A 27,104-nucleotide genomic window follows, 5' to 3' on the forward strand; every position below is an offset into this window, starting at 1 on the left:
ACACATTAGAATAGAATTTTAGCTTTAGTGAAATTTTCTTTTGTTTTCTGTTTGTTATCTATAATGTTTGTTTACACAATTATTTCAAATTACATAAAATATATAATAACATTATATAATAAACATGCTAATAAAAATAACTTTGGTAATTTATTTAAATTTCCGCCTTTTATCCTTTAAAAGATTTTTTTGAAAATTAAAGGGATAAAAATATGGAAATTTTCATTCTTTTAATTTTTTTCCTAATATGTGTGTATGTATATAAACTAGGGGAAATTAAAGATTTGTGAAATAATATTTTTTTTCCTTTGGTTTTTTAGCACTTTTCCAAAAAATTTTTGAAAAAGGGTGCTTTTAAATTTGACTCTGTTCGTCCGTGGATATGTTTACAAAACTTCTACAACCTTGAAGATAGAATGCTGAAATTTAATATGTACGTAGATCTTTACTAGCTTATTTTCGTAGAAGAAAATTTTTTACCTATCTCCCCCCTCCCGCCCCCCCTATAGAAGTTATACTCCCCCAAAACCTTAAAAATGCCATTTTTTAACTATTTGTTGCAGTGAAACCATAAGCATTTTTCAAATTTTGGAAACGCAGAAAGGCAGTGGATTGCTTCTGCTATCGCGACATACTATAGTTAAACTTTAAGAAAACAAAATGGCCGTTCAAATTTACCGTTATCTAAAATCCGTTTTTTCCAAATTTTTGATGTCGTTTTTCTTCTAGACCTTCAATTGTGGGAGCCTGAAATTTTAGCAGCTTCATTAATTTAGCAGCTTAAATTTTAGATCCGTTTTTTTAGAACAAATAGTTTATTTCGTTAGAAGAAATTTTTTTTCCATCTCCATCCCCTCTCAAGTTATCGCCTATTGAAATTTGTAAAATTTGAATTTTCGACACCTTATATTTCCGGAAAGCTTTTTAAATTTTTATAAACGCAAAAAGCTAACGGTAAATTCCATGACATTAAAAAGTATAATTATTTTTCTTAACTCATGCAATTAACCTTTAAAATTGAGCATTATGTTAACCTCTCTTTATATTAATTTTTGCTTTATTTCAAAAACTGCATAAATTGTTCATCCTAAACATATGCAATCCTAGAAATAGTTTCTTATATGAATGAAAATAATTTTAATAGTGTGGTAGGTATACATAAACTGTATATAAAAGCAGTATTTTCACTTGTTGAAGGGAAAAGTGCTACAATACAAACCATTGGTTTGACCCAACTTTGTTTATTTGCATGTATTTTTGATAGTAAGAATAACACGTTTAAAATTTATTTAAAAAAACCTGACTAGACTTTGTATATGAAGAGATCATAAAAATTATAATTTTTCCTTTTTGTTTTTGCATCTAATTTTAAAATTTTGAACTCTTCTAATAATAATAATATGAGTACAATGTTTGTTTACCTTTTTGAAAATATTTAGTATAAATACATTGTATAAGGCGTTCTAAAATTTAACAAACATGTTTTTATATTCGTTTTTATATTCGTGTATTCACATGATCATTGACCGCATTGATTTTGTGTTACACTTGAATTTCATGGAAAATTTTCCGTATATACCATACAATTTTAAGTTTTTGAAATGTTTGAAGATTTATTTTTTTAAAATGAGAGCTGCTGTAATATTTTTGGAGTTTTCAAAGAAAATTTATAGAAAACTTTCCACTGAATTTGGTATGCTCTTAAATTAATAGATTTTTGTGCTTCAAAAAAATATTAACATTGGTCAGTTCTACTATACTATGTGCCTTTTTTTCCATCAAAGTAGATCTTATTTGTAGCTTCTACACTTATTTGTAATACTCGTAATGTAAAATCAATAACATCTTTATTTAATTCTTTACTTTCTTGTTTCTCTTACAAAATGACTTGAGTCGAAGAAAAACGACAAAAAAGCAGATGTTAGATTTACTACCAAAATTTAACTGTCTAACGAATTCGAACTTACGTATACAAGTAAATCAAAAATTTTATACTACATATACAACTTGTTTTCTGAGTAGAAATAAAATTTTGAGTAAAATATTTACCAACACGTATAAAAGACAAAGTTATTGCACCGGACCATCTAACGATGAAGTGAAAATATTGAACAATTATTGCTCGGCAAAATTATTATTACTACAAGATGTTGAACTATGCCCATTAGTTTAAAATTAATTGTAATTTTCTAAAAAAATTTTACAGTTTCTACACAATTTTGAGTTGTCGTTTATGATAGATTTCGAATAACAATAAACAAAATTATTTTGTATTTTATAGAATAAATTTATTTTCATAATTTTTATAATGCAAGAAATTTTATAATTACATTGAATATACTTTAATTTTTAAAGTAATCACTTAATTTTAAATTTCCTGGATTGCAAGAGCATAAAAAGACTATGCCTATTCAAAAACTACCACAATCCAATTTACCATATTACCAAAAATCATAAAACTTTTTAATAATTCGCCTTAAAAATCGATTAAAAACAACGTTCGTCATTGTAAATTAAAATTTCGAAAGTTGAATAAGTGTTAAAACACCATTTCATTCTACGAAATGTCGCAAAATGTTGATATAACCCTTTAGTTTTACAGATTGTATTATCAAAATTTAAAATTATTGTCATAATTATGAACCTCATCTTAAACTCGTATTCATTATTGCTACACTGTTAATAAAAAAAACAAACAAAATATTTTTGAAACACCGTGTTAAACTTCAGTTACATATATTATAAGAGAAAATAATCAACCCTTTTTTTTTATATTTCATCGCATATTATAATAATAATGTTCATATTTTTCACTCATACTAATCATCACTGTATATTATAAGTACATATATGGTGTTTATTTATATGTTCGCCCAAAAACTAAATAATCCTTAAAAAACGCTTTTTCGACTTTACATACATAAACAGAATTCATATTATAATGAGAATAATAACTATATATGATGATGTTTGTATATCTTAATGCGAATATACATAACGCTGGATATGCATACATAGTATATGTAGGCGAGTGTATGAATTTATGTACTACAAAAATATGTAAAAAGGGGTTGAATATATAAACCCTTGCATACACACAGAAAAAAAAAATTTGTTTTTAATTTTTCGTTTTTTTTTTTGTTTTTGTAATAGGTATGTATTGCTGGCAATCGTCCATATATATAAATATTGCTAATTAAGTACTTTGTTTAGGAAATATGATTTATGCAATGCCACCCCTTTTGTAAAAATCATAATTTAGATTTGAATTAAAAGCTGCAATATTTTTGAGGTACGTACATGTAAAAATTAATAAAGAATATGAGAGAAAGGAATGAAGAAAAACCAAATTTTATGAATGAATACAAAAACAGGAAGGTTATTCAATAAATACAGTGTTATAGGGTGGGTTCAATTTATACACAAAATATTCATTTTAATACAATTAGTTTATATTTTGTCCTGTTTCTTTTTTTCACTTAAATGTAATAAGAATTTTACGTTTTGTTCCTTTCGAATTTTTTTAATGCTTGTATGCTCTTTTCATCAACGAGAATTCTTCTTATAGATGCATATATAAACTAAACTAGAATTTAAATTTAAAGTATCCCTTTTGTAAAATATTATACGTAATTTTTCATATTTTTAAGGATTTTTAATTATGAGTAGTTATGGAGTAATTTTCTGCTACCTGATGCTACGCTAATAATTGCAAAAGTTTTGGACTTCTTGATGAATTTGTAATTTTGTAATTTTAGGGTGGTGTTTATATAAAATTTTTTAGTTTACTAGGAAAATTTAAATTAATGTTCAGAAAGTATTTTAACGCAAGTAGATTTTTTAGTTTAAATTAAAATAGCGATGGTAAAAATTGTGAGGTTTGACAGTAAATGTGTACACTATTGGCATTTAAGTTAGGATTTTTTATTGTTTGATTAGAGAAATTTTTAGGCGTCTAAATCTTTTTGTTAGAATTTGTTTTCCTTATTTAATCTGATAATCTTAAATAGTTTTTACAAGCCTTAAAATTTTGAAGTAAAAAATTGTATCGTGTATGGGGAATGAACCCATATTTTTGTAGTAGTTTCGACCGAAACAATTAAAATAATTAAACATATCAAATCATGCAAGTGTCAAATTAAGGACAAAGAGGATATGTGGATCATGTCCTTTGTTATAGGGAAAAATCTTAATTGAACTGGGAAAATTTTGACTGGGAAAAAATCTTATTCGACTACCTAAAATTAATATTACGACCAGAAAATTTTATGATTTCAAGGCTACATTTCTATAAAAATTTATAAAATTCGATGGTGAAATATTTGCTGTAATGTGCCATTTACATAATATACGACAAAATCCAAGATAAAATTAAAGACAAAGTCTAAGGACTATTAACTCATTAGACTGAAATTATTCTATAGAACTAATAATTTACGTAAAAATTGTACAATTTTTTACAAAAACTTTTATTCAAAATGAAAATCGTCTGATTGTTGTTCAAACCTTCTACAAAAAAATTAACTGTCACCATATAATTTTTCAGAAATCTGACAGTAAATCTGTCTCTGATTAAAACAGAGTAATTTCTATTATTTGCTGTCATATAATGTGATATCAGAAAATGTTTACTTATACGACTTTCATCACAACTGAAATTAAATCTTAGATTTTGTCATATATGTAAACAGTATCAAATAGTTTTTGCTTTAATAAGAAAGAGGAGCAGTTGATGATTCTACTTACGCGTTCATGTTCGAGTAATGCTTAAGGAAGGATAACTGGTACCTTGGTTCTTATTTATTTTAATGGATATGAGAACAGATTTGTTTAACGGAGACTTAGTGAACGTAAAGGCTAACAATTTTATTGATTTTGCGCCTAATTCGGATAAATGCTTGATGAAGAAATTCAGTTTACTTTTTTAGCCTTCTAATTAAATAAACTGATTCATAATGTCAAATACAAACATGATAAATAAAATTTTTTTATTTGCATATTAATTTTTTTTTTCTCTGCAAAGAGAAAAATTTTACTTTTACGCTGACAAAGACCTGAAAGAAATTCAATTTCTGTTTTCCTCCGTATTTGTGTGTGTTTTTCTTTATTCTTGTTAGTTGTTTGGCAATTGAAAGTGAAAATTATTAAAAAACAAGATAGGACGAACACATGATGTTGAAAAAAAAAAAAAAAAAAAAGTAAAAATATAAAAAGCAAGTCACTGTGGTGAGTAATTTTTTTTTAAATGGAAACAGGTAACAAAAAATTGGACGTTCACATAAATTAATAATAAAGAAAAAAAAAATAAAAAATAAAACTGACAAAACGGTTTTCCTTTTTATGTTGAATTGTCAAATTGTACACATGTGTATAATATATTTGAAATTTCAATATAATTTTTAATAGTACTAAAGGAGAGACGGCAAAAGGAAGACCGAGAGAATGAAAAACCCTCCAAAATAAAAAAAAATAAAAAATAATTGGGGATCCCTTTTTGAAATACCAAAGGGCAGTTTTGTTGTTTGAATTTTTTTTTTGTTTAATATTTTCATTTTGTTTGTTATTAATGAATTGGATGGGTTCATAAAAATTATTACAACTGGGAAGCAACCTTGTGTACAGTTTTATACACACAGATTGCTGGTTAACAGTTTAGTTTTATTGTTGTTGTTTTTTTTTCTTTATTTAAGGGGGAGAAACATTATGAATTGTTGAAAACGTTTCCGGTTGCTTTCAATTAAATCTTATTAATTTGAATGTCTCGAAAAATATGAAAAATATTTTTTTTTTGTTAAATTTTGATGTTGTTATGTTAAATTTGTAATTTTCGTTTGTTTTTTTTTTTTGTAATTTTTATGATGTAGATTTATGAAAATCATTGAAATGGTGGGGGTTTGTTTTTTTTTTTATTAATATTGGTCTAACATATTTTTTAGTTGGCAAACATATGGAAAGATGAGAATTATAATTTATGTATGTTAACTTTTAATTGGCATAACTGAATGTTTACAGTGAGAAACAAAAGTGATAATTGAAAATATTTTCAATTTTTGATTCTGGATTTTTGCTATGAAATTTGGTAGTAATACTTTCTATGTTTTAAGGTCCTAACTATATAGAGTCACTTTACTTTTTAAAATAAATCAATTCCGGTGATTAAGATTTATAATTAAACTCAGTTGAAAGTCTCTCGTTACCTATTATCCTCAACTTACTAAAATCTTTTTAATAATTTACTCAATTTTGAGAGCTACTTAAAGTTTTTTTAGTAAAAAACACAGAAATTTTCTTCATATGCCATTTGGATTTATTGACTTATTGGAAATTAAATGTAAAAACAATGTATGTTTAATATTTCCAAATTAATTTCCGAAAAAAATTTGTAAACTGATTTCAGTTTGAAATCTATGACTTCAAAAATGTAGGTTTCTAAATGACAAATTGTTGCGAGCACATCTACGCAACCAAACAAATTCGGCAATTTAATTCGAATGCGTTAACTAAAAATTGCAATCAGTTTGTAAAAAATTATAAACTGTTTGATTGCTTAATTGCATGTGATCATAAAATTGCTTTTGTACGTACTTGAATGTAAACCTATGAAATACAAATAAGCAATCAAAGCGTTGTAAAATAAAAATAACATGCCTGCCTGAGCCCATCTGGTGTTTTTATGCTAAAAAACTTGAGAAAATTTTATAAAATTATTAGACTGCGCATCACATGCAAAAAAATAATAGAAAATTATTTAGTCCTTTACTACACAAGAATCCTTTGCAATAAAAATGTAAGTGCAAATATTTTAAATTGAAGAATTTACTTTTAAATATTAAGAAAAGTCTTGAGTTAAAATTACTGTTCTCCAGATTTTAAAATGGTTTCATATATCTTGTATACATTAGAATTTTTTAATCATTAATATTTTTCACAAAAAATTTGTATTACCATTTTCATCTTCTACTGTACAAGTATACTACAATTATGGGTGTGTAGTATTGTATTGGGCCGGTTGTATTCATATGCAACCGAAACAGAAAACCTACAGGAAGTTGATGAGTTATTGATTTTTCGTATTTAAAGAGTAAATATAAATAATAAATTATGTTCTAATTATACTAAAAGCACCAATGCTTAATGAACATTTTACATTTACAGCCTTCATTGAATTTGATTTAGAAAAAATAATAAAAAAACTAATAAAAAACTGAGATAAACAATGTAGTTGTAAAATAATTCTAAAGATGCATTTATCAAAATTAAAAACAAAAGAAAAGAAAGAGTAGGTTATTCTTAAAAGGATATTAAAAATTACAAGAAGGACAAATTCTAAATAAATAATCGGTGGTCAGAAATGCATGTTTAATTATCTGCTCTCTTGTTTTTTTTCTGAATAAAATGTTGGACCTTTTAGAATAATTTAATATTGCAGATACTGGCAAATTTTCTGTTTAAATAATTGACTTTTTTAAGTGTTATGCTTTGGTATAAAATTTCTATGAAAATTGTAAGTCATTTAAATATTTTCAGTAAGAAAAATTTTATTAAAATACTTTAAGTACAGCTGGAAAAGTTATAATATACAGGATGATTCAGAAAGTTATACAACAACATATAACATTGGTTAGAAGATCAAAAATGGGTAAAACTTTTGTTCCGGACTGAGTGCCAAATCTCAGGGATTTCCGAATTCCAGATATTTTAACGAATTTTCACGAAATTTTTAATTATCCAAGTTTTTTGGATTATAACTTCCATTCTGAAGATAGTAACTTCAATGAAACAGTTACAGAAAAGCCTAGTAAAGGATTTAAAGCAAACATGCTGGTTGATTCTGTATTTTATGTACTTTCGGAATACCATAAGCATTCGAACTTTAGGGAAAATAAAATTTTTCTTTTGTTTTATTTTTTCAGATTTTCCCAACTAGATAATTTTCGTAAGAAATTTTTGGAAATCTGGAAATTTGTTTTTTATAAAATTTTGCCCAGGTGCTTAAGCTTTAATTTAAGTCTTCAAACATGAAAAAAATTTTTATGGTACAAAAGATGTATCACAAAAACCATTTCTATGTCAAGATTTTAAAGGTCCTATTTTTTACTATTTTTGATTTTTGGAGACAATAGTCACTAGAAAAAACAGTTGACCGTTTTGTGGGCCGTTATTTTGATAAAAAATCTGAATTTTAATGTTTTTATTGAAATGTAACAAATAATAACCAAATTGAAACAAAATTTTACAAAAACTTTTAATTTGAAAAACAAAAATTGATTTTAAAAAATTTTAAATTTTTGAAAAGAAAAACGAGAATTTTGTATTACGAAAATCAAAAAAAAAATCTAGTAATCAAAAATTTTTTTTCGAAACTTTTCTTGGTAAAGAAAATTGATAGTTTTTAATTTTTCCCAATTTTTATAAGAAATGGTCCCTATATGGTTTGAGATTTTTAAATGCATTTTTCTCAGATTGGGTGCAATTTAAAAATTTGAAAAAATAATTTTCGGGATCTAGACATCATTTGGCATCAGAAATTATTAAAATTATCCAGTTGGAGCGAATTTTTAAAGACATGCCATACAAATTTTGACATTATTTTAATTGAAAAATTTTTTTAATAGGAAAATTTAATTTTTTTGAACAAAGTGGAGTTTGTAAATGATAATATGGTATGTAAATAATAAATAATTTAACGGGACTATTAAATTTCAAGCATATTTCTACAAAAACTGAAATTGATGCACGATTGATGCAACTAAAGAGGTGTTCCAGTGAGGCAATTAATTTAAAATATGGGATTTAATAGAAATAGATTTAAAAAAAGAAAAGCATAAATTTTTACCGAATTAGGTGAATTTTCTAAGAAAATTTGGTGTTTGTTTTGGGATATTTGTAAAATTTTTGGATAAGGAACTCGTATTTTTCCAAAGCTTTTGATAAAAGAATATTAAATTTAATTTAATTTTAGTTTTATACTTTTGAAAACATCTGGTTTGATTTTAATTGAATTTTTGGCTATGTTTAGACAATATTAATTTATGGCTTTTTTTGTGTTATATCTTCTGTACCATAAAAAATTTTTTAAATGTTTGAGGACTTAAATTGAAGTTTAAACAGCTCAGAAAAATGCTATAAAAAAATTTTAAGGTTTCGAAAAATTTCTTACGAAATTATCTAGTTAGAAAAAACTGAAAAAATTAAATAAAGGAAAAATTACCGAAAGTTCGAATGCTTTGTATTCCGGAAGTACATAAAATACAGAATCAAGCAACATGTCTATTTTAAGCCTTTTGCTAAACCTTTCAGAAACTGTTTGTTTGAAGCCCCATCTTTTTCAGAACGGAAGTTATAATCAAAAAAATTTGGATAAGTAAAAATTCCGTGAAAATTCGTTAAAATCCCTGGAATTCGGAAACCCTTGAGATTTGGTACCCAGTCCGGAACAAAAGTTTAACCTATTTTCGATCTTCTAACCAATGGTGTATTTGGTTGTATAACTTTCTGAATCACCCTGTATAAATCGTGCAGAAAACCGATTCTAACTTATGCTCTAGAATGTCGAATAGAAAACTCAAAAACCAAGCGACTACTTCGCACCATAGATATAAAAACTTTACTTCAAATGAGTAGTAAAACTCTCAGAGATCGAGTTAGAAGTGTTGGGCGAGAGGCAGAGAAAATGTGGTTGGGGGAGACATGTGTAAAATGGATGAAAATAGGCTTGTTAAAATCTTGTTAACATTGTACAACAAGGTCATCGTCTCGGTGGACGTGTTCAAGAAAGATGGTGAGAGGGCTGGACAAGCCAATCTTAGGAAGGTGTTCCTTAGAACAGGACGTAGTCCTATAAAAAGAATAAGAAGAAATTTTATTATATCGGCAAATTATAACTAATTATGCTGGCAAAATTCTATGACGCAATGAAATCGGGGCATGACTGTCTATGATGTCATGCACTATAGCCCTATGCACTATAGCCCTATGAAGTGAAAAAGGAAAATAATAATGCTGTATTACATTAGTTTCTAAGATTATCGGACATTTTTTGCTTGAAGATTCTGTTAACAAATTTTTGGAATTTCAATTCATAATTATTCTCTCACATTTAGTATGATGAACATTGTGAAATTCCCTACTAATTTTAATTTGAATATTTTAAAGTTTAACCCACATTCTTATAGAGTTCGATAAATTTTTACAATTCATTCGATCAAATTTTAAATTTAAAATTCAATCTTAAGTTACTTAAGGACCACAATTTTTGGAAATAATTCTGGAAATGTAGTTCAAAAATTAGTTTTATCATTGTGTAAATCATTAAATCGATAGAAGTCATATTTAATATTCGCAATCCTTAGAAATTTAGTATCATAATTACCTAAAAAGTTTGGAATTCTAATAATATTATTAAAAAATTCAATTCAACATTTCCCTTTTCAGATATCAGTGGAATATACTCAATAAATTTTAATTTTAGGTCATTTTATTCGTTGATTGCGCGATCATCTCTAATATTTGTTCAAATAATCTTAAATTGTTTTATTAATAAATGAAGGTGGATTGTAACAATCGTATATTTCATGTCGAATTTCAAATTACTTTCCATATACAACCAAGAAACTCTTTTCATATTATTGTTAGTCTTTTCATATAATTTCTTCTTCATTTCTAGAATATTTCTAAAGAAGTTCTAATGAAGTTCTAAAATAATGTCAATTTCCTTTTATTCTCTTTGCGATACAGAAAAAAAATTCCTTTTTTTTTGTTGTTGTAATGTTTTGTGTGGCACAAATTTTTCAATAAAAATTATTTTTTTTCTTGTACTTTTTGTGAAATGAATTTCCACTTTATTTTCTTATGGTTTCACTTAAAAAGACCAAAAAAAAACAACGAATATTAAATTTTTAGTCTATTATCATCACATAAATTTTGAAAATTTTTATTTTGTATTCAGCCGCAAAGGACAATCGTGTAACATTTTGCTGACAACTATTTGAAATATTTTTAAGATTGCTAATTGATATTAATTTCAAAGGAGTTAAGGAGTTCATTTACTTTTATGTACTAAGTTTTTTGTGATTATTCGATTGGTAATTCGACAATTCAATTTTTAGTAAGTTTTCATCATCTTTTTATCTCAGCTAATATCAATCATCATTGAAATAATGAAATATTTGAGAAATTGCAAATGATATAACTCTTTCGATTAATTATTAAACTATCAACTCTTGTATATAATATTAAAATTATTATACATTTTTTATCCGAAAATATGAAAAAATTCTAAATATTCAGAGAATATTAAATTTAACTTTAGGGCAAAAAAATAAGATTTTGGTGCAAAATAAAACATATTCAATGTTATCCTAGCAAAAAGAACATTTATTGTGTATTCTCTTGGACTCTTGTACTATTTCACTAAATTATTTAAATTATTGAAATTTTTATTTTTAAATATTGTTCGTTTATTAAGTGTTTGATAGTGAATTATTAGTGCAGTTTGAAATATTCAAAATTAAAATAGCCTTAAGCGTCACCATAAAAATTGAAAACTAACTTAAAAATTTTGAAAATTGCAAAAGAACCTCTTAATAAAGAATCTTTAATATTTGTGATAAAATAATTTTAAGTTTGAGAAGGTTTTTAAGGTTTAAGAAAATCTGGTTTCTATGGCAAGTAAGTATGTATTTGAACTCATTTATCCCAGTAGATGATTTCATATTTCGATTTGAAAAATAAATTTTTGTATACAAAAGGTTAACATTATAATGTTTTTCCAATATTATTATGCATACTTTTAGGTACAAGTTTTGTGAGCATATTGTGATTTTTCGTCTTCATCTTATCTTAAGAAATAATCGAGATTCCAATTAACAGTTTAATTAATGCTACTGTTATTAACACCAAATTAAGACTTAAAAATATCTTAAAATCTAACGATATTAATTATACTAATTAAATTTAACTTCATTTCCGGCCTCGGGCAAAATTGTAGACGTTACGTCAGCATTTTTGATGGGAACTATAATTTCATAATTTTTCCATGGTTAAACATGTTCGATTGCAGACAATGTGCCAGTAATTTACATGTGAACAGAAATTAGTATTGTACTAAAGATGTAATTCGACGCCTCTTTAATGTATTACTTGACACAGTGATAACTTGTATGTAGCTGAAATTATTTATTTTGATTTTATATAAAAATATCGAAATGAAATTGAAGTCAGTTAAATAATAGAATTACTGAAATGCAAGCAATAGATTACCATTAGAGTATAAAGCCCTCAAGAAATTTTTTAAAATTTAAAAAATTTTTATACCGAATTTTTTAATTTGTTTTGTTGGCAAGCTAAATAGCAATGCCGGTCAAAGCGATTATGCTACACACAAAGTATACCATACAAAACAGTTTACTTTAAGAATAATCTTAAAAGAATCTTCCAACTGCTTTCAACAATAATATAAGTGTAAATTCTATGTCCTCCTTTTTCTTAGAGATTTTGTACATTCGGAAACTTTTTTGAATAATTTCCTTTATTATATATTTATATATTTATTTATTTATTTATATTTCTATTTGCATTCTTAAGGAAAAAAAAATTACTTTTTCCTTTTCAAATTTTTTTTTTTGTTTTCCTTTTCTCTTAATATTTGTTTTGTGTTTTTATTATTCTTGTGTTTTCTGTCTTTGTATTATTGCGACAATCAGCTTTTTACAATTTCATTTCATAAAGTCAAACAACATGAATGTCGAACAAACAAAACAAAAACAGAAAGGAAAAAGAAAAAAGAGAAAACAACTCGTTGAAAATTGAAATTCCAAAGATGAAGGGTAAGTAAATATATAATAGAAATTTTTGTACATATGTATGTATGTATTATGTAAACGAGAAAGCTCAAATATGAACGTACGAGCACACACACACATATTTATGTATATGAACTATACATATAAGATAAGTATATGTACGAATAGAAAGGACATCATTATGAAAACATGTGTATTTTGATAAAAAAAAGAAAGAAGAAGAAAGCAAGAAGAGAAAAAATCCTATAAGACCGGATAGTCCTTTGAGAGAAAGTTTTCCAATGACTAGTAAATTTGTATTTCCGTTTCCTTTTTTTAACAATCTGCTTGAATTTTTATTTTGTGTTTTTTTTTTTTGTTGTTATTGTTCTGTTTTATTTATCATATAATTCTTTTTTTTTTTTTTTTTTTTTTATTAAAAGAGAGAGAAAAACAAAATTATATTATCCTGAATTTTAACCACATCTATTGATTTTGATTTTTTGTTGTTGGTTTAATGATAATGATAGTGATGATAATGGTTATGTGAACATTTTATATTATACGGTATAGGTTCTTAGAGTTATGTGGAAATATTTGGAATAATTTTTTTTATCATTATTTTAGTTTTTTAATTTTGTTTTTGGAAACATATTAGTTCTTATTGTAACTATTGTCTCTCTTATTTGAATAATGTGACATTTAATGGTACTATGAAAGTTGTTCGAAAAGAGATAGAATTTACTACATGCGAAATTCACGATAATGTTGATAATGTAATTAGAATATTGGATTTTTCTCCAAGCTCTTAAATTTTGTAGCCTAAAGAATCAAAAATAGTAAACGGTCTCCATATTTTTATCATAAGAGATTATTGAAGTTGCAGCTTAAAAGATATATGCAAATTTTGAATGAGAAAGACGAAAATTACAATTTCATATTTGAGTTTTGTATAGTTGAAGAAATTTTTCAAAACAGGAATTCAGAGTGTTTTGAAGAATATTACAAAAACTATTATTAATTGTTGATATTTTTAATAAATTTGTTGCGAAATATAGACCTAATTACGGTATGATCTATAATATGATATATTCAAAATATTCTTTAAATGTACTTGAATAAAGGCATAAAGTTTTGCATATGGTTTTTTTTCTGGGAAATTGAACTCAATTTCAAATACTGCAATACGGTGTTTTGTGGTAGAAAACCAAACCAAGTAGTGTTGAAACAAGGGCGCGAAATCAGCTAACCATGATATTGAAATGAAATTCTAGGAAATTTTTTATCAAACCTGGTGAAATAAGGTAAAATTAATAAAACTGATTTTTTACTAAAAATGTTGAAATTTTATTTGCAAAACAGAACCAGGAAACATGATTTGGTTACTTTTAATTAAACTTTTTTAAAATTCGCGTTGTATAAGAGAAATTATTGATTAAAGCATCGTATAAAATAATGAAGAGTTTGGGAAAATTTTTTACAGTTTACAACTATTTCAGTTTTTACTGTGTTGTTAGAATTTTATTAAAAAATTGTTCAGAATATTATTAAAACTTAATAATTATTCATTTACAAAATTAACTTTCGGTTCGTAAAACTGATGAGGAAGAACTGATGAGGTCATATAACAAATTTAGGGTTTTTGCATGTATTTCAAATGCAGAAGATTATCCAAGATATTTCAGTTCATGACGCAATTCGTCAGAATGTGCTTCAATTTTTAGAATTTGAAAGTTCCTACTTTGAAAAATTCTATTAATATTTGATGATTTTAAATATCTACTTTAAAACATTATGTATATTGAATTAGGAACCTTGTAACATTCAAATCAATCAATATCACTGTATCTTGTAAATTTTATTCAATTTCTATGTCTTATTTTAATTTTATAAGAAATTGTTGCATAAAAATTTCATTTTAACCTATAAATTTCTAAACTTATTTATTTTTATTTATTCTATACTGACTTACTTCTATACAATACTACGCAGTCTTTGTGACATGTTCTTTTTTTTTTTTTGGACATAGAAATAAAACCTGAATAAGAAAGAAAAAGGAAAACACAGGAAAATATAAAACAAAATGTAATGCAAAAAAAAATTGTATTTTTCCATTTCAATGTATAAACATGTGTGGTATTAATGTGCATATTTGTGTACCAGTACCACTAAAATTACATATGTACTCTTATTTCTTTCAATGATATTTTCAATAAAGTTGGGTCAAACCAATGGTTTGTATTGTAGCACTTTTCCCTTCAACAAGTAAAAATTCTGCTTTTAAATACAGTCTATGTGTACCTACCACACTATTAAAACTATTTTCATTCATATTTAACTATTTCTAGGATTGCCTATATTTAGGATGACGCATACGAGTATATGCAGTCTTTGAAATAAATCAAAAATTAATATAAAAAGGGGTTAACATAATGCTCGATTTTAAGGGTTAGTTGTGTGAGTTAAGAAAAATAATTATATTTTTTAATTTCATGGAATTTACCGTTAGCTTTTTGCGTTTATAAAAATTTGAAAAAACTTGCGGTTTCGGAAATATGAGGTGTCAAAAATTCAAATTTTACGAATTTCAAGAGGCGATAACTTGAGAGGGGGTGGAGATGGAAAAAAATTTTCTTCCAACGAAATGAACTGTTTGTTAATGTCTAAAAGCCCCTAAAATTTCAAGCTTCTGCAGACTGAGGTCTAGAAGAAAAACGACATCAAAAATTTGGAAAAAAATAACTGTAGATAACGGTAAATTTGAACGGCCATTTTGTTTTTCTAAAGTTTAACTATAGTATACCGCTCTAGGGGAAACAAGCCGCTGCCTTTCTGCGTTTTGAAAAATTTCAAAAATGCTTATGGTTTCATTGCAACAAATATTTAAAAAAGGCCATTTTTAGGGTTTTGGGGGGGTATAACTTCTAAACGGGGGGAGATAGGTAAAAATTTTGTTCCACGGAAATAAGTTTCTAGTGAAGGTCTATGTACGTATGAAATTTCAGCTTTCTATCTTCAAGGGTGTAGAAGTTTTGTAAACAAAAAAAGTGTCCACGGACGGACGGACGGACGGACGGACGGACGGACGGACGGACGGACGGACAGAGTGAAACTAATAAGCACTTTTTTCAAAAATTTTTTTGGAAAAAGTGCTAATAAGTATAAAGGTCATATAATAAGTATGAATTTCGAGAGTATTTAAAATTAGTGTTGTTTGCAGACAATATGAAGTACATTAGAAGAAAAAATTTTTCTTCCCTTACTTTACATCAGTATTAAATTCAGAGATTGTGTAGGAGAAGCATCCAGTGAATAAAATATGTGCCCACTTCTACTCTTTAATTCTATGTAAAATTTAAATATTGGCACTGGTAAAAGTAGAACTTAACACAATTGAAGAACCTCTTAAATTACAAATGTAGAAATGTTAAGTTAATAAAATACAAGTTCGATTTGAAGAGATTTGTTCATGTGAAGGAGGTTTAGCCATATATTTGTCAATATGGTTTTTTTATCCTAAAACTAGTTTCGAAGCCCTTACTTCATTTTATCCAAATATACGAGTATGTCTTATAATATTTTCCATTAAATATCACGTTCTATACAATTCTTTCGCCTAAATTTAGAGCATAGTAGAACCACGTTATAATTTCTTCATCCTGATCTGGCATACTCTATACTGTTCAATATTTTCATATGTGAAAATAGTAAGATGTTAAAATTTATTTTGTACATATTAAGTGCATACATACAACATAAATTTAAGGATACGTGAAGGACAAAAAATTTTTTTCTTAAAGAAATTTCATTACAATTAGAGCGTATAAAGAGATTGATTACATTTTACATTTTTCTTTACACATTTAGTAAATACATACATATACGTGTATATGTAAGGTATAATGTGGTTAACAAGTAAAAATAAAAAGAAAATTGAGAATTTGTCCCAGAAAATTAAAAAGAATCTTTTAAAGTTAAATTGTATCGACTCTGTTCAAATATTCAGAAGAAAAATATATTTTAAAAGGCAGTTTTATTTATTTCTCATTTACTTGAAGCGAAAGGAGTAGAAATGAGAGTGCGGGAAAGGGATAGGAAAACAAGTAGAGTGGTTTGTTTTATTATAAGTTACTGCAGCTTTTTAAAATTTCATAAAAGATTCTTGTAATCGTTTCTATGCTCATGGTTTTTTGGAACAATTTTCTTTTTTTATGACTAGTTGTTTTATTCTTTATGAGTACTTTATTTTTTTTATGTTTCTTTGAGAGCTACTATTGAAATTTAAGAAAATTTTCTATTCAATTTTTTTCTTTGACCTTCAACTTTAAGATATTGGAAATTTGGTTTTCTTAAAATTAGGTAAATGATTTTTAGATATTATTTGAAATGAGGACATTTTGGAAAGGAAAATATCGAAAATTTCTTTTAATTTTTTGTGAAAGAAATTTTATATAAAGTTAATTTCTTCTATATTATCACAAAGTGTCAGTGGTAAGATTTTAAGTCGAATCAATAGAAGATTTGGTAATAGAAAAATTTCCCGTATGAAATTGTAAAAATATTCTTAATATTACACGCTTGTATGTAGTAAAATTGCATGAAAAGAACGGATCAAGAGGAAGAAATAAGATAATCTTTGAGGAAAATACAAAATTTGCAAGTTCCTTGTTAATAGGAGTTCCCGATAACCAATATATCATAAAGTCTCTAAAATATGTAATATTATAATCAAATACTTAAGTCAGTTTGGGCTTACGGGATCCGATTTAGAAGCTGTAGGTACTAATTATTTCAAAAATTTCAAAAAAAAAACCTATTTTTATTAGAGATGATATAGAGATGTGGAGATGATAGAGATGTGGTCAAGCTCTTCGATACGTGGATAAGATGTTTATTCAAAAGTTTAAGTTTTTCGAATGCCGCATTTGCAAATATATTAAATATTAATTTATACAAAATTAGCTAGAGTAATACAAATTGAAAATCTATCTGGTATTGTTTGATTATGAACTATTACGCCTGTTTATCTTTATTCGCGCAATTTTCGATTGATTACTCATGTTATTCCTAACTTGGATTGACATGAAATTTGTTATTTGTACTTAATCTTTCATATTTTTTGCATTGATTCAGAAGGCATTTAAAAACACATACGGAATGATAATAATTTTTTACAATATAATAGTAGAAGAATGAGAATAAGCCTCAGGTAAATTTACCTAGAATCACAAAAATTTCTTCAAAGAGCCACATGTAACTCGTGAGCTACAATATTGCCACCACTGATATATGATCATATTATTTTGTTCAAAACTATAAACCTTAAGTTTGTCTCGAATTTTATCCACAATACATCCTTAATTCTTTAGTCTTATCAATACCACAATCGTTTAGCGTACTCTTAATTGAACACAGTATTAAGTATACTTTCCATGTTAAAGTTACTAAAGTTATTTGAGATCTAAAATCTAATCTTATTAATGTTCTAAATTTACATATACTGCTTATATTTTTCATATAAAATATACATAGACATTAAAATTTTTGAAAGAAATCACAAAATTTTCATATTAAAATTATAATAATTTCTCTTGAATCATAAGGTGTTTAAGTATTAAATTTAAATTTCCACATAATTAAGTTGGCTTTATTTAATAAGATAAAAAAGGATATTTGAAATACAAATTAGAAATACAAGTATATAGAGAAGTAGTATACTACAGCATAAAATAATGCGTGGTTTTTCTATGACTATAACTTAAATTATCCTTGCAAAAGATTAACATCTAAATTTTAATAGTGAATATTCAAATAAGGTATAAAAGAAGAACTTATACATTACATGTAAATTTTCTCAATTCAAGGATATAGTGATTTGCAAAAGATTTAATCTGAAGATGTTCTTATATTATAATTATTTTTGTATAATTTGTTAACATACATACACACATTTTGAAAATGGTTTTTCTTGTTTTTATGTTTGTCTAGAATTTTATTTTGTATTTGAATAATAAAAATTTTGAAAGTTGTTTTGGTGTTTTAGAAATAATTGTTAAAGTAATTGACCCGAAAATTGTGATAAGAGACTTAGTAATATTGTTAAGACTAAGAGATGTTTAGAATGAAAATATGTAAAAAATTTTTATGGATTTTGGAAAAATTTTATGTTATAATTGGTGTGCAGCAGCAGTCTAATTGACTAATGGAAATTTAACTTCAAATTTTAGTTTTGTACAATTGATGTTTATTTTATTATTTGTAATAGTTTTCTTAATAATTTTGTGTAGTTCTTTATTAGAAACATTAATATTATCTTTCTATTATATGAAATTAGTGCAAAAAGAAAAATTTACTTATTATTTTTGAATATTGAAAGAAAATTTTATAAAATTTTGAAATTTATTAGAGGTCGTTTAAGAATTCCCAGAACATGAAATTTGTTCTGTTTCAACCAAAGGAGTCACCATTTACCACATTGAATATATCTCTTGTGTCTCAGTAACCTTTTTTTTTTTTTTCCTTTGTTCACTTCTAGAAGGAGCATAGGGCTAGTGCATGATTTCTCATGCACTAGTTTCATAGCGTCATAGGGTTTAACTAGGTAGGTCACTAGCCTACCGTAGTTTTTATTTATATATTAATTATTTGAGGTTATTAATATTTACTATTGATTTTTCTTAGTTTTTTTTTTTTAATATCGAATAATAGGAATATTTGAAAATTACTTGTATAATATTTTTATTAGTATTGTATATTAAGTTATAATAATATTGAATATAATTTTTATAGTGACCTGACCGTGGTTTGAACCCGAGACCCTTCGGTTAAAGGACCGGTGCCATAACCACTGCACCAATGGTCAGTAACCTTATAACGACAAAAAGATTTTTATTGTTCATCATTTAGAAGATGAATTTTCAATTTTCCATCTTGTGATTAGTGGGTTTAACTCAATGGGTTTCAATAGCTTCATGAATGTAATTTTTTGAATATTATCAATATTTCCAGGGACAATTTATATTTGCTAATACAAAAGCTGACTTTTGGCTTTAATCTATCTTCTAGTTACGCCGAAGTTTGGTGTTCACATTTTATTGCTTTGTAACAATATCACTCTCATATTAAAGTGTGAAATATTTAATATTATTAAACAAGTATTATATGCAATAAAATGATACACCCGGTGTGATAACACAAGAACTTAAAATAATTTATCGAAAGAATAAATATGAGAATCCTCTTGTTATCATTTCCCTCAAGATACTATAGTGTATTAGGGAAATTACCAAAAAAATAAAGACTTTAATAAAATTATTGTCTTTAGATTTGCTACTAACCAAGAATACCCTGATAGTAGTCTTTGTTAAATTTTGTTAAGAATGTAAATATTAATAATATTAATAACAATTTTTTTGGATGTGCTAAACTGGCTTGTTTAATTGACCTGTAAAAAAATTATTGCATCGAAATTGAGTTTACAATTAAGATTTACTTGTAACTAATTTTATTTCTGAAACAATGTTAAGATTTGTTGACCATTACACTTGTTAAGAACCATACTTTTCATATTTGAAAATAATATTGCATACATTTAGGGGCAATGTAACTACTTCCTTTTAATATTTGTTTGTTCTTTCGGCTTCAATTTTGGACAATGCCAAAAAATATCATGTTGAGTGTTAAATATTATCAAAATATCAAAACCGAAGAAAAAAATAAGGTGCCCCGAAGTTTATGCAATATTTTTTTTAAATCTTTAAAAGTGTACTGTTCCTAAGTATCATGATTAACAAACGTTGACATTCTTTCAAAAATTATTAAGCGTAGAGCAATGCGTGTAAAATTTTATAATTTTTACAACTTTTGATTTTAATGTGTTTCAGGGAAAAACTTACAGTATTAAAAAATAATTTTATAAAAGAAAGGAACTGGAAGAAAAACTTAAATTTAGTAAAATTCTTTATTTAAAACTAAAATTTTTCAATGTCTTGTTTTGCTGTTTTTTTTTTTGCTGTCCACTTTCAATAAAAAAATATTTAAAATTGTAAACAATTTAGTGAATAATTGTTATGCAAGTATAAAGCAATAAAATTAATTTTCATTTTATTAACATAAACGTCGTAGACGGTAATCCCAACGTCAACATAGTCTGTTCATATTGTCAACATTTTATTATAGTCTATTTTGATAAATCAATTTAAAAAATAAAAATTCAATTTGTAGACTATAAAATTTTTTTATAAAGATTACAGGATTTATTAAGACATTTTATAGTACTCTTATATAGTTACATTATGTAGAACTACATTCACATAAGAGGTGGTATGGTGACTATATTATATAATTATTAATGGACAGTACGTAACGCAACGTTTAATATCCTCAATATTATTTGCATAATTTTCTTTTAAAAATCTATGTGCTTATTAATTAAATAGTAACAGTCCATTTAGGTTTTTATTGATTATATTTCCGATATTTTGAACGAGAATACAGGGAATTGATAGCAGATTTAGAAAATGTTTTGAATTTCAGTCCTAGATTTTTAAAATTTTCATTGTTTGAAAGTTTTCTGAATAAAAATTACAAGAATTTTTATAATAAAATAATTATCTCTCTCAGCGATTGCTGTTGTTCTTATATTCTTGTAATGATGTTATTGCACTCTTCATGGTTCATCGTCAAATGCATGAAGTCGCCTATGTTTGATATGCCAGCCCAATTTGTGTCGCTTCTCAACCATGATAATTCGTGTAATAAGAATTTATTCACGAATGCAAGAAAAGTGATACCGTTATGATATTAAAAATTCATATTGGCATGGCAATATTGTTGGCATTTTGCTTATCTAATTTTTTTTACCGCCGGCATTATTATAGAAGAATTATTTTAATATGGTGAGAAAATTCCCTTGACTTCCCCATTTTATTTCTTAAAGTATTTTCTTTTAAATATTGCTTAATTTGTTATTGCAAACAAATGCCCAATTTACTCACAGTTATTATTTAATTGTTTCTGACAATTACTGACTACTGACAGTAATATTATTGCCTTATTGCCAAGCCCAGAAAAGTAAAAAAGATCTTGTCGCTTTTTAAAATAACAATAATAATTTCTCATTAAACGCAAATGTTCCATTTTCAAGTCATTACTTCGGTACAAACTTGTTTTTCTTGTGTTTTAAAATTTTATTAACTAGAAAATGTTATTAACTTTAAAAGTTTTTTTCTTTTTTTTATTTTAAACTTATTTAAAATAAATTTTTCCTATTATGTAATTGTATATTTATGTACGTATGTATATTGTTATTATTTAAATGCAAATGTATGCAGTTATTTTTTGTGTACTTAAATAAATTTCCTTTCTTTTTTGTATAGCATTGAAAGTGCATGAGATCTTCTTATTCTAGCAATAAGTTAATTCTTTTTTAAATAATATATATGTAGGTACCGTTAGAGAATTTCTCTAGAAAAGAAAATATAAACGAAAAGTAATTTTTTAAGCAATTTTCTATAATGTTTTTGTCCATCATGTTCCATTTTATGTACGAACGGTTCCAGTTCCATTTCATTCTATTTATAGTTTACGAACATTGGAAAAACGTTTTTCGTTTACGCTCACTCTCTCTCTTCATTCCATCAATTTCACTTCATATTTTTTTTTCTCCTTGACTTATCAAAAAAACTAGTTGTGTTGTGTTGTATAAGCGCTCAATGCACTCTGTTATTCCTGTTTATTGTTGTTCTTATTTTTCTATCTTTTAAGTTTTTAATTTTTTTCTTGCTGTTGTTGTTGTAGTTTCTTCCATTTCTTTTAAAGTTTTGTTGCTTTAATTTTTTTATAATTTTTTATCCTATTCATTTTTATTTTTTGTTGTGTTTTTAAATAAAATTTACTTTTATAAAAATATTATAAATACGCGCGATGGATGTGAACAGTGTCTGCAAGTGAAACTTTTAAACAATTTAAATTCACTTCTAGTATCATTGTCCTGTCTAAGCTATTAAGAAACTTAAAAAGGATAATAAAAACCAAAATCAACAGTATAATAAAGACAAAAACAAAAAAATAAAAGAAAAACCAAAAAAAAAAACGGAAATTTTTTGAAAAAAAATAAAAATGTATAAAAAATTATAAAGAAATGAGAACATGAAAAAAGGACAGTTCTATGAGAATATGGACTGGGTGAGGAGGGTGACGAAAAAGAAAAAACAAGAATGTTGAATTACAAAATAAAATGCCGGATGCTGTGGCTGTGATATAATAGGAAAAATATAAAAATAAAATAAATAAGTAAAGTTTTTAAGGAACAGGAAAATTTCTGTATTTTTGTTTTGGATTTTTTTCTGTTTTTGCAAAATAATAATTTTGACTTTTCAAAGTTATGGCGAGAGAATAAAACAGCTGCAAAAATTCTTTATTTTGCGGGAATAGTGTTGATTTCGTTTGTGATGTAAGTAATGTTTCCGTTTTAGTGTAAACGTTGTCAAAGATAGATTATTATTGCAAAAGTATTGAATTTCCGAACTATCAGTTTATTAAAAATTGTTTCAATTCTTTCAATTAGTAATTAAGGAAAATTCTGTGTAAATTATGAGTTTTTGATGCGTCATCAACTGCTTACCTATAAAAGTATCGATAACTTTGGATTTTGTGTCAAAGTACCGGTAAATAAATTATAAATTTGATAAAGATTTATTGAAAAAATTACTACTTTTTTTATTTATGTATTTTGATCTGATTTAAGATATTGCCACGATTTGGTTTATTTCTGCAGAAACCTTTGGCAGATAGGGAGAGCGTACAGGTATGGTCAATCAAAAAACAAGGATAAGATTAAGGCAACGGAAAGTAATTTTCACTGGGCATCGTTTCTTAGGTAAGATGGTGAAGAGACTGGGTTTTGCAAAACAGGATATTTGTCGGGATTTCCGGTCCATAGGGAGCTGTTCCGTCTGTTATGGAAAAAGAAAAAATATCTCGTGCGGAACCAGTTTAGAGATTTGTAAAAAGTGTGTTGAGATTTCTTGAGTGCTACTTCTTTGGGCGAATGTAAACTTTAAGGATTTCGGCCGATTTTGGAGAAGCTCTTGCTGGTTCGAATGAGAAGAGAACGAAAAGAAGACTGGCAGACGGCAGACTGCGACAACTTAACCTAAGCTAACTTGGAGGTGTTGGGGGTTGTTCATGGATGATATGTTGTGTAGGTGGCGTACTGTGCTTGTCGTTAAACATTTTAGTGAGTTAGTGAGGCGGCGTTTTCTCTCTTACTACTTATATTATAATCATTACTTCTGCTGAAAAAAATATTAAATATGCTAGTCTAAAAACTGTTCAACGGACACCCACATATAAAATTTTTAAATTCTAAAAAGCATTTGTATTCCCTATATATACCTCTCATTAATATAGGTTTTTTTTTAGGAGTCGGCAGGTTGCACATGGTAATGCCCGAATATCATATACTTATAATCTTATTGAAAATTTATTTATTACATTCGGAAATTTTCTTGTTTTTAAACTAAATATCTTAATTTAACATACAAAAAAAAAATAGAAAATTTTATGGTTAAATTAATGAATTCAAGAACTATATTGTTTACATTGCACTATTGTATGTAAGAGTCTAGTAAAAATATTATTAAAACGATTTCAATTTTCAATGCAATTGTTTCATAATTATCACTAATTGTTTTTTTCATTTTACACTTTGTTAAAAATTATTAATTTAAATTATTATTAAATTTCAATTATTATAGCGAGATAATGAGTAATATACAGTATGTATATTTCACCAAAGTGAAATTTCAAATATAAAAATATCACACCTCAAATCAAAATTACCCTGAAATCTAACATAATCTTGATTACTGATCAAACCTATAAAATAAACTTATAATGCTTTAAATGACAATTTTTTATTATCTGGCTTTCAAGCTTCAAAAATTCTTAGATTTATTAAAAACTAAGATTAATTAATTTTTCTAAGCAGACTTAAACATGAGAAAATATATTCGAATTATTCATTAGAAACTTCTTCTATAATATAAATCGTCATTCAAAATTTTCTCTCCATGAATCTGACCGCAGAGCGTTCATTAAAAATAAAATATAAAAACCTAGTTAACGAAATTTATTTAATTATCAATTGCATCCTATACACTTGTGATACTTGCATTGCATATAAGAACAAGTTGAAGCACCAAAGTTTTTTCAAAAAAATTATCATTTATGCCTTAGTTGTAACAAGCTATACAAATGTAAATTATGTAAACACAGTAGAATATATAAATTATTTGAAATTCTTAATAAAATTAGAAGTAGGAAATAGCTATTTTTCGAAAAAATATTTCTCAAAAACCTTAATCAAAATTTTAATATAAATAATTTTAATATAAATAAATTGAGCAAATAATTTGGTGTATACAACATGTTATAGGAAAATTGCTTGGTATAGTTGGCTGGTTGATGTGGCAAATGTCGCAGGTTCGCACCCCAATTATCACAATTATTTTGCTGCCATTATCCCGTGATCATCAGTCCTTCATTGAGCATACGATAACGGGTAGCCCATCTAAGCCTATCTATTACTTGGTATAGTATGGGAAATTTTTAATTTGTTTAATTTTCGTTAAAAGGCTATTGAAACACCATAACATTTTATTATTTTTAATGGTCACGGTTACATAATTATGAAACAAAACTTTTAGGAATTTTTAGTTGCATTGAAAGAGAAGAAAATTATGTTCACCTACAAAAAACCAAAAACTTCAAATATTTTTTTTAATATACTTTTAAAGAGAAAAGAAAAAATTTAAAGTAAGAAAAAATGAAGAAAAGAAAAAAATTCTTCAAAAGGACACGATTTTCATATAAATATCTTTTGTTTCATTTATTTTTATTATTTTTATTTTTTTTTATTGGAAAATATCTTCTCCCTCATTTATCTGACAAATATACTACATATTATATTAAAAAGCACATTGTGTATGTGGCAAAAATGTTAGCTAACGCAAGTGAAATTTTTCATTTTATATGTGAGTACCATGGATGTGTTTAATGTATATGACTTTGTACATGTGTTTCTACATGACACGTGTATATCTATATAATGATATCGTATATAATATGTGAGTGGCTTTAAATGGATTTGTGTGTGAATATAAGTATGTGCGTGTATGTTATACATTAAAATCGGTCGAAGTGCTCATAAATCTAATATAAAAGAAATAAAAATCCTGTTAGCTTCTTTCTTTCTTCGAATCTTGTTTTTTTTTCATTTTTATTAACTTTTCTTGCTCTTTTAATACTTCTTATATGGTGTGTATTTTGAAAACTCATTTTAACGCAAAAATTATAGCTAAAACGCGTTGGTTGTGTTATCGGCTGGTTTAATACTCAATAACGTTATGATGCCATTTTTTCTTCCTTCTTACCAGTTTTCTTGTCTTAGCTTTTGTTTCGCTGTTTTTTTTGTGTTTATTATTGTTGTGTTGTTGTTTTTTATTTTGAATAGTTCGTTGTCGTCGCGACGAGACATGGAGGATCTTTTTTTTGTTTTTATATTAAATTTTTTTATTTTTTTTTCTTTCGCGCTTCGAAATTTTTTGTTTTTTTTTTTTGATTTTATTCTTAATTTTTAAAGGATATGGTTTTGCGCTTACTGTTGATGTTATTAGTAGGATTCTTAAATATGATATTTTGTTGTTCTTGTGTTATCTTCATTTTCTTCTTATTTTTATAAGAAGAAATTGAAGATAACATATGTGCATGTGTGTGTAGTTTAAAGAGCATTCTGTTTTGTATTTTTTTTAAAAAAAAGTAATAAACTTATGAAATGCATTTTGATTTTACAGTCTATCAAAAGTCTGGCAAAATTATTTTAGTTGAAGTTGAATTTTACATATATGCATGGATGTGTGTGTTTCAATAAATTAATTATACAAATGAAATTTCGAATGGAATGAGTGCAATTGAGATTTTATGAAATATTTTGGAAAAATTTAATATTAAATTAATTTTTATGTATTGTGTGAAGTTTTATTTGTTATAATCTTTAAACTATGGGATACCAGGAATCAGAATACATTATGAATGTTGAGGTTCAAGTCAAAACAGGCTATTCAAAAATGAGAGTTTCTTATGTTTAAACGTTAACAGTGGTGATGCGAAGAAAACGAAATAAAATGTTGTTGGCTATTTGTGAAAAATTTCTTAACTTAGGTACATAAAATTAGAAATTCAGTTGAATTCAGTTGAACACATACTAAAATTGTTTTAAAAAATTGCTGAATGTAATAAAATTTCGAATTTCAAAAATAT

The sequence above is a fragment of the Condylostylus longicornis genome, unplaced genomic scaffold (assembly GCF_029603195.1).
Source record: "Condylostylus longicornis isolate FDR11 unplaced genomic scaffold, ASM2960319v2 ptg000010l, whole genome shotgun sequence".
Taxonomy (NCBI): Eukaryota; Metazoa; Arthropoda; class Insecta; order Diptera; family Dolichopodidae; genus Condylostylus; species Condylostylus longicornis.